Below are 8,249 nucleotides of genomic sequence, written 5' to 3' on the forward strand. Positions count from 1 at the left end.
TTTATACGTGCTTTCCCGAATCGTCGGGAGTGAAAAAATGATTTCAGCTAATGCGAAGAATATTATGCTAGTGGTGTGCGTAAAGAAAAGCTGCGTTCTACGTGCTTTCCCGAATCGTCGGGAGTGAAAAAATGATTTCAGCTAATGCGAACGAATATTATGCTAGTGGTGTGCGTAAAGAAAGCTGCGTTCTACGTGCTTTCCCGAATCGTCGGGAGTGAAAAAAAATGATTTCAGCTAATGCGAAGAATATTATGCTAGTGGTGTGCGTAAAGAAAGCTGCGTTTCTACGTGCTTCCCGAATCGTCGGGAGTGAAAAAAAAATTGATTTCAGCTAATGCGAAGAATATTATGCTAGTGGTGTGCGTAAAGAAAGCTGCGTTTAAAGAAAGCGTGCTTTCCCGAATCGTCGGGAGTGAAAAAAATGATTTCAGCTAATGCGAAGAATATTATGCTAGTGGTGTGCGTAAGAAAGCTGCGTTCTACGTGCTTTCCCGAATCGTCGGGAGTGAAAAAATGATTTCAGCTAATGCGAAGAATATATGCTAGTGGTGTGCGTAAAGAAGCTGCGCTCTACGTGCTTTTCCCGAATCCTGTCGCGAGTGAAAAAAATGATTTCAGCTAATGCGAAGAATATTATGCTAGTGGTTGTGGCATAAGAAAGCTGCGTTCTACGTGCTTTCCCGAATCGTCGGGAGGAAAAAAATTGATTTCAGCTAATGCGAGAATATTATGCTAGTGGTGTGCGTAAAGAAAGCCTGCGCTTCTGACGTGCTTTCCCCGAATCTTCGCGAAGTGAAAAAAATGATTTCAGCTAATGGGAAGAATATTATGCTAGTGGTGTGCGATAAGAAAGCTGCGTTCTACGTGCTTTCCCGAATCGTCGGGAGTGAAAAAAATTGATTTCAGCTAATGCGAAGAATATTATGCTAGTGGTGTGCGTAAAGAAAGCTGCGTTCTTCGTGCTTTTCCCGAATCGTCGGGAGTGAAAAAAATGATTTCAGCTAATGCGAAGAATATTATGCTAGTGGTGTGCGTAAAGAAAGCTGCGTTTCTGTGCTTTCCCGAATCTTCGGGAGTGAAAAAATGATTCAGCTAATGCGAAGAATCTATGCTAGTGGTGTGCGTAAAGAAAGCTGCGTTCTAGTGCTTTTCCGAATCGTCGGGAGTGAAAAAAATGATTTCGCTATGCGCAGAATATTATGCTAGTGGGTAGCGTAAAGAAAGCTGTGTCTACGTGCTTTCCCGAATCTTCGCGGTGAAAAAAATGATTTCAGCTAATGCGAAGAATATTATGCTGTGGTGTGCGTAAAGCAAAGCTGCGTTCTACGTGCTTTCCCGAATCGTCGGGAGTGAAAAAAGTGATTTCAGCTAATGCGAAGAGTATTATGCTAGTGGTGTGCGTAAAGAAATCTGCGTTCTACGGCTTTCCCGAATCGTCGGGCGTGAAAAAATGATTTCAGGCTAATTGCTAAGAATATTATGCTAGTGGTGTGCGTAAAGAAAGCTGCGTTATACGTGCTTTCCCGAATCGTCGGGAGTGAAAAAATGATTCAGCTAATGCGAAGAATATTATGATAGTGGTGTGCGTAAAGAAAGCTGCGTTCTACGTGCTTTCCCGAATCGTCGGAGTGAAAAAAATGATTTCAGCTAATGCGAAGAATATTATGCTAGTGGTGTGCGTAAAGAAAGCTGCGTTCTACGTGCTTTCCCGAATCGTCGGGAGTGAAAAAAATGATTTCAGCTAATGCGAAGAATATTATGCTAGTGGTGTGCGTAAAGAAAGCTGCGTTCTACGTGCTTTCCCGAATCGTCGGGAGTGAAAAAAATGATTTCAGCTAATGCGAAGAATATTATGCTAGTGGTGTGCGTAAGAAAGCTGCGTTCTACGTGCTTTCCCGAATCGTCGGGAGTGAAAAAAATGATTTCAGCTAATGCGAAGAATATTATGCTAGTGGTGTGCGTAAAGAAAGCTGCGTTCTACGTGCTTTCCCGAATCGTCGGGAGTGAAAAAAATGATTTCAGCTAATGCGAAGAATATTATGCTAGTGGTGTGCGTAAAGAAAGCTGCGTTCTACGTGCTTTCCCGAATCGTCGGGAGTGAAAAAAATGATTTCAGCTAATGCGAAGAATATTATGCTAGTGGTGTGCGTAAAGAAAGCTGCGTTCTACGTGCTTTCCCGAATCGTCGGGAGTGAAAAAATGATTTCAGCTAATGCGAAGAATATTATGCTAGTGGTGTGCGTAAAGAAAGCTGCGTTCTACGTGCTTTCCCGAATCGTCGGGAGTGAAAAAAATGATTTCAGCTAATGCGAAGAATATTATGCTAGTGGTGTGCGTAATGAAAGCTGCGTTTGTTCGTGCTTTCCCGAATCGTCGGGAGTGAAAAAAGTGATTTCAGCTAATGCGAAGAATATTATGCTAGTGGTGTGCGTAAAGAAAGCTGCGTTCTACGTGCTTTCCCGAATCGTCGGGAGTGAAAAAAATGATTTCAGCTAATGCGAAGAATATTATGCTAGTGGTGTGCGTAAAGAAAGCTGCGTTCTACGTGCTTTTCCGAATCGTCGGGAGTAGAAAAAAATGATTTCAGCTAATGCGAAGAATATTATGCTAGTGGTGTGCGTAAAGAAAGCTGCGTTCTACGTGCTTCCCGAATCGTCGGGAGTGAAAAAAATGATTTCAGTAATGCGAAGAATATTATGCTAGTGGTGTGCGTAAAGAAAGCTGCGTTATACGTGCTTTCCCGAATCGTCGGGAGTGAAAAAAATGATTTCAGCTAATGCGAAGAATATTATGCTAGTGGTGTGCGTAAAGAAAGCTGCGTTCTACGTGCTTTCCCGAATCGTCGGGAGTGAAAAAAATGATTTCAGCTAATGCGAAGAATATTATGCTAGTGGTGTGCGTAAAGAAAGCTGCGTTATACGTGCTTTCCCGAATCGTCGGGAGTGAAAAAAATGATTTCAGCTAATGGAAGAATATTATGCTAGTGCTGTGCGTAAAGAAAGCTGCGTTCTACGTGCTTTCCCGAATCGTGGAGAGTGAAAAAAATGATTTCAGCTAATGCGAAGAATATTATGCTAGTGGTGTGCGTAAAGAAAGCTGCGTTCTACGTGCTTTTCCGAATCGTCGGGAGTGAAAAAAATGATTTCAGCTAATGCAAAGAATATTATGCTAGTGCTGTGCGTAAAGAAAGCTGCGTTCTACGTGATTTCCCGAATCGTGGAGAGTTAAAAAAATGATTTCAGTTAATGCGAAGAATATTATGCTAGTGGTGTGCGTTAAAGAAAGCTGCGTTCTACGTGCTTCCCGAATCGTCGGGATTGAAAAAAAATGATTTTTCAGCTAATGCGAAGCATATTATGCTAGTGGCTGTGCGTAAAGAAAGCCTGCGTTCTACATGCTTTCCCGAATCGCTGGAGAGTGAAAAAAATGATTTCAGCTAATGCGAAGAATATTATGCTAGTGGTGTGCGTAAAGAAAGCTGCGTTATACGTGCTTTCCCGAATCGTGGAGAGTGAAAAAATGATTTCAGCTAATGCGAAGAATATTATGCTAGTGGTGTGCGTAAAGAAAGCTGCTTATACATGCTTTCCCGAATCGTCGGGAGTGAAAAAAATGATTTCAGCTAATGGAAGAATATTATGCTAGTGTGTGCGTAAAGAAAGCTGCGTTCTACGTGCTTTCCCGAATCGTCGGGAGTGAAAAAAATGATTCAGCTAATGCGAAGAATATTATGCTAGTGGTGTGCGTAAAGAAAGCTGCGTTATACGTGCTTTCCCGAATCGTCGGGAGTGAAAAAAATGATTTCAGCTAATGGAAGAATATTCATGTAGTGGTGTGCGTAAAGAAGCTGTGTTCTACGTGCTTTCCCGAATCGTCGGGAGTGGAAAAAATGATTTCAGCTAATGCGAAGAATATTATGCTAGTGGTGTGCGTAAAGAAAGCTGCGTTCTACGTGCTTTCCCGAATCGTCGGGAGTGAAAAAATGATTTCAGCTAATGCGAAGAATATTATGCTAGTGTTGTGCGTAAAGAAAGCTGCGTTATACGTGCTTTCCGAAATCGTCTGGAGTGGAAAAAAATGATTTCAGCTAATGCGAAGAATATTATGCCTAGTGGTGTGCGTAAAGAAAGCTGCGTCTACTGCTGCTTTCCCGAATCGTTCGGGAGTGAAAAAAATGATTTCAGCTAATGCGAAGAATATTCTGCTAGTGGTGTGCGTAAAGAGAGCTGCGTTCAACGTGCTTCCCGAATCGTCGGGAGTGGAAAAAAATGATTACAGGTAATGCTAAGAATATTATGCTAGTGGTGTGCGTAAAGAAAGCTGCGTTATACGTGCTTTCCCGAATCGTGGAGAGTAAAAAAATGATTTCAGCTAATGCAAAGTATATTATGCTAGTGGTGTGCGTAAAGAAATCTTCGTTCTATGTGCTTTTCCGAATCGTCGGGAGTGAAAAAAAGAATGATTTCCGCTAATGCGAAGAATATTATGCTAGTGGTGTGCGTAAAGAAAGCTGCGTTCGACGTGCTTCCCGAATCTTCGGGAGTGAAAAAAAATGATTACAGGTAATGCTAAGAATATTATGCTAGTGGTGTGCGTAAAGAAAGCTGCGTTATACGTGCTTTCCCGAATCGTCGGGAGTAAAAAAAATCATTTCAGCTAATGGAATAATATTATGCTAGTGCTGTGCCTAAACAAAGCTGCGTTATACGTGCTTTCCCGAATCGTCGAGAGTGAAAAAAAAATGATCTGAAGTGAAGGCGCGAAAACGACGACGGACGAAGAGAGAGCACACACACACAGGGCGCCACTTCCAACAATGTTTAATCAGAAAAGAACGTCACTAATTTATACAGGGAGCACAATCACAGTTTCTCAGTGCGCATTCGCGTTCAGGTAAAGTAGTTCTTTGCGTGATAGAGATATTGAGGCAACACTTACGCACTTATCACCTGCTTCAATGATCCTTTTGGCCTCAATTATTAAACGAACCCATTTGTCACGGCTTCTGGCAACCACAGCGCAGGCGTAGAAGTCTGGCTTACATTTGCAGTCTCTAGAGTGAATTGCCAGGTGGACCTCTCTCCCAATGTTGACTTTGTTATTGTGCTGCCTCAGCCTGTCATTCAGGCACTGCTCGGTTTGGCCCACGTACTTTCTACCGCAATCTAAAGGAATTTCGTAAACTACTCCTGCCTGACAATCTACGTACTTGTTGTCATGTTTTGTGACACAGGCCGGTGCCTTGCGGAAAAAAGAGTTAGTCATTCTACAGAGCTTGGAAAGCTTGCACGGAGCAGAAAACACGACATTTACGTTAGCTCGCTTGGCAATCTTCTTCAAATTGTGCGACATGCGGTGTATGTAAGGTATGACGGGTACCTTTTCTTTTTCGCGAGGTGGTTCCTGGTCCAGTTGGCGTGTTCGGGACTTCTTCAGGATTGTTTCCGCTACGGAAACTAGAACAGGCTGTGGGTAACCTGCCTCTTCCAGTCGGTCGATCTGCTTGAGAAAACTTGCCGCAGCTCGATGTGAACAGGACTTCTTAAAAACATTCAGCAGGCACATGTTAGCAATGCTTCGTTTAACTAGCTTTGAGTGAGAGGAACTAAAAGGTAACAGAGGTTTACTTGCCCGAGGTTCATACTGCCAACAGACGTCGTTACTTGCTAAAAACAATCTAAGATTTAAAAACCTGATGGAGGAATCTACCGAAAGTTCGTGGGTCACTTCTATGGGAGATAAAGTCTGCCTGAAGGTTGTCAATGTTTGACTAACGACCAAGTCGGCGTCAATGAAATTCTTATCTACGAAAATTAGGAAGTCGTCAACGAATCTAAAAACTTTGACTACACCGCTACCCTCTAGACTGCTAGACATAGTTCTGCCAGCGCGAGCTAAGAATAAGTCGCTCAAGATCGGAGCTAAACAGGAACCTATGCAAACGCCGCTCTTTTGCAGGTACAAACGACTGTCCCATTCAATATAGGTGGAAGCCAGGTATAGTTCGAGCATGGCCAGGAATTTGTCTTCCGGAATACCCGCTTCATTTTGAAATGCCAGGGAGCCATAACTGTCAATGCCTTCCTGGACGCACTGAAGCAATCCTGCTTTTGGCATGCTATAATATAGATCCTTCAGATCTACGGAAAAGGCCTCTAATTCCATCACTGGCTACCTCGACAGGTAGTCAACTACTTGTGTAGAATCCTTTACGAGGTAAGGGTCGTCTACTGTAAGAAGCTTGAGCCTTACTAACAGAAAGGCAGCTAAACACTTCTGCCACGTATTGCGCTCCGACACTATTACTCTTAAAGGGCAGTTATCTTTATGGGTCTTGGCGCTGAAAAAGACCTCGAGTGTGCGCACTTTGCTATTTTTAATGTCCCTAGCTAATTTTGACAGGTTCATTTTTTCGCACATCTTCTTCGCTTCACATTTCAACTTATTGAGCGATACATTATGGTGACAATGGAAGACAGAAGTTAAGGCTTCCAACGCCTTCACCTTGTATAACTCTCGTGGAAATACGGCAAAGCCGCCTTCTTTGTCCGATGGGAGTAAGCAGTAGGCGTTCGTCTTCAAGTACGATGCCAGACGATTAATTGCGGGGCGGCCGGGGTCACACTGGTCCCGCATACGAACGTCCGCACCAATGGAAACGCACCAATCCATCTCGCTCACGGGAGCCAAACTGGACACTTTTCGCACCAGGGAAAGCTTCTCCGGAGCGGTGGTCGGTGGCTTCACAGCAAACTTCGGCCCTTGAGCGAGACAGTTTTTGACGTCCTCCGGTAGCGTGACGTTTCCTTCGGTGAATACTGTGTTCCCAGGGTCTTGTTTCTTCTTTTTTGGACGAGGATAGCTACGTAAGTGAGACAGGGTGCTCTGCCAGAGGAATTCAGTCGTCTGGTTGGCGAGGCGGTTGAAATCCCTGAAAGCCCGCTTCGCTCTATCTTCTCCTAACAAGTTGTGCAGTTGGGCTTCTAGGTGAATTCGGTAGAGGCGAGCCTGCCTTGACCATTCGGACTTGAGGATTTTGCAAATGCGGTTGCCATGACCGACGGATGGGCTAAAGCCTCCGAAAAGAAGCCGCACATCTTCCGGTAGGAGCTTACGCCGAATGCAGTAGGAGAGCGCGCGTGCTTTGCAGGTCGCGACGGCGATCAAAGAAACTGTGGCGCTTGGGTCCGAAGAGACACAAGATGTACAAGAAATATACGACGTTAGGATGGATAGTTGGGCGTGTTGGTTAAGCATGATCTGAAGTGAAGGCGCTATAACGACGACGGACGAAGAGAGAGCACACACACACAGGGCGCCACTTCCAACAATGTTTAATCAGAAAAGAAGGCCACTAATTTATAAAGGGAGCACAATCACAGCACGCGCGCTCTCCTACTGCATTCGGCGTAAGCTCCTACCGGAAGATGTGCGGCTTCTTTTCGGAGGCTTTAGCCCATCCGTCGGTCATGGCAACCGCATTTGCAAAATCTTCAAGTCCGAATGGTCAAGGCAGGCTCGCCTCTACCGAATTCACCTAGAAGCCCAACTGCACAACTTGTTAGGAGAAGATAGAGCGAAGCGGGCTTTCAGGGATTTCAACCGCCTCGCCAACCAGACGACTGAATTCTTCTGGCAGAGCACCCTGTCTCACCTACGTAGCTATCCTCGTCCAAAAAAGAAGAAACAAGACCCTGGGAACACAGTATTCACCGAAGGAAACGTCACGCTACCGGAGGACGTCAAAAACTGTCTCGCTCAAGGGCCGAAGTTTGCTGTGAAGCCGCCGACCACCGCTCCTGAGAAGCTTTCCCTGGTGCGAAAAGTGTCCAGTTTGGCTCCCGTGAGCGAGATGGATCGGTGCGTTTCCAGTGGTGTGGACGTTCTTATGCGGGACCAGTGTGACCCCGGCCGCCCCGCAATTAATCGTCTGGCATCGTACTTGAAGACGAACGCCTACTGCTTACTCCCATCGGACAAAGAAGGCGGCTTTGCCGTATTTCCACGAGAGTTATACAAGGTGAAGGCGTTGGAAGCCTTAAGTTCTGTCTTCCATTGTCACCATATTGTATCGCTCAATAAGTTGAAATGTGATGCGAAGAAGATGTGCGAAAAATTGAACCTGTCAAAATTAGCTAGGGACATTAAAAATAGCAAAGTGCGCACACTCGAGGTCTTTTTCAGCGCCAAGACCCATAAAGATAACTGCCCTTTAAGAGTAATAGTGTCGGAGCGCAATACGTGGC

The sequence above is a fragment of the Dermacentor silvarum genome, chromosome 3, assembly GCF_013339745.2.
Source record: "Dermacentor silvarum isolate Dsil-2018 chromosome 3, BIME_Dsil_1.4, whole genome shotgun sequence".
NCBI lineage: Eukaryota > Metazoa > Arthropoda > Arachnida > Ixodida > Ixodidae > Dermacentor > Dermacentor silvarum.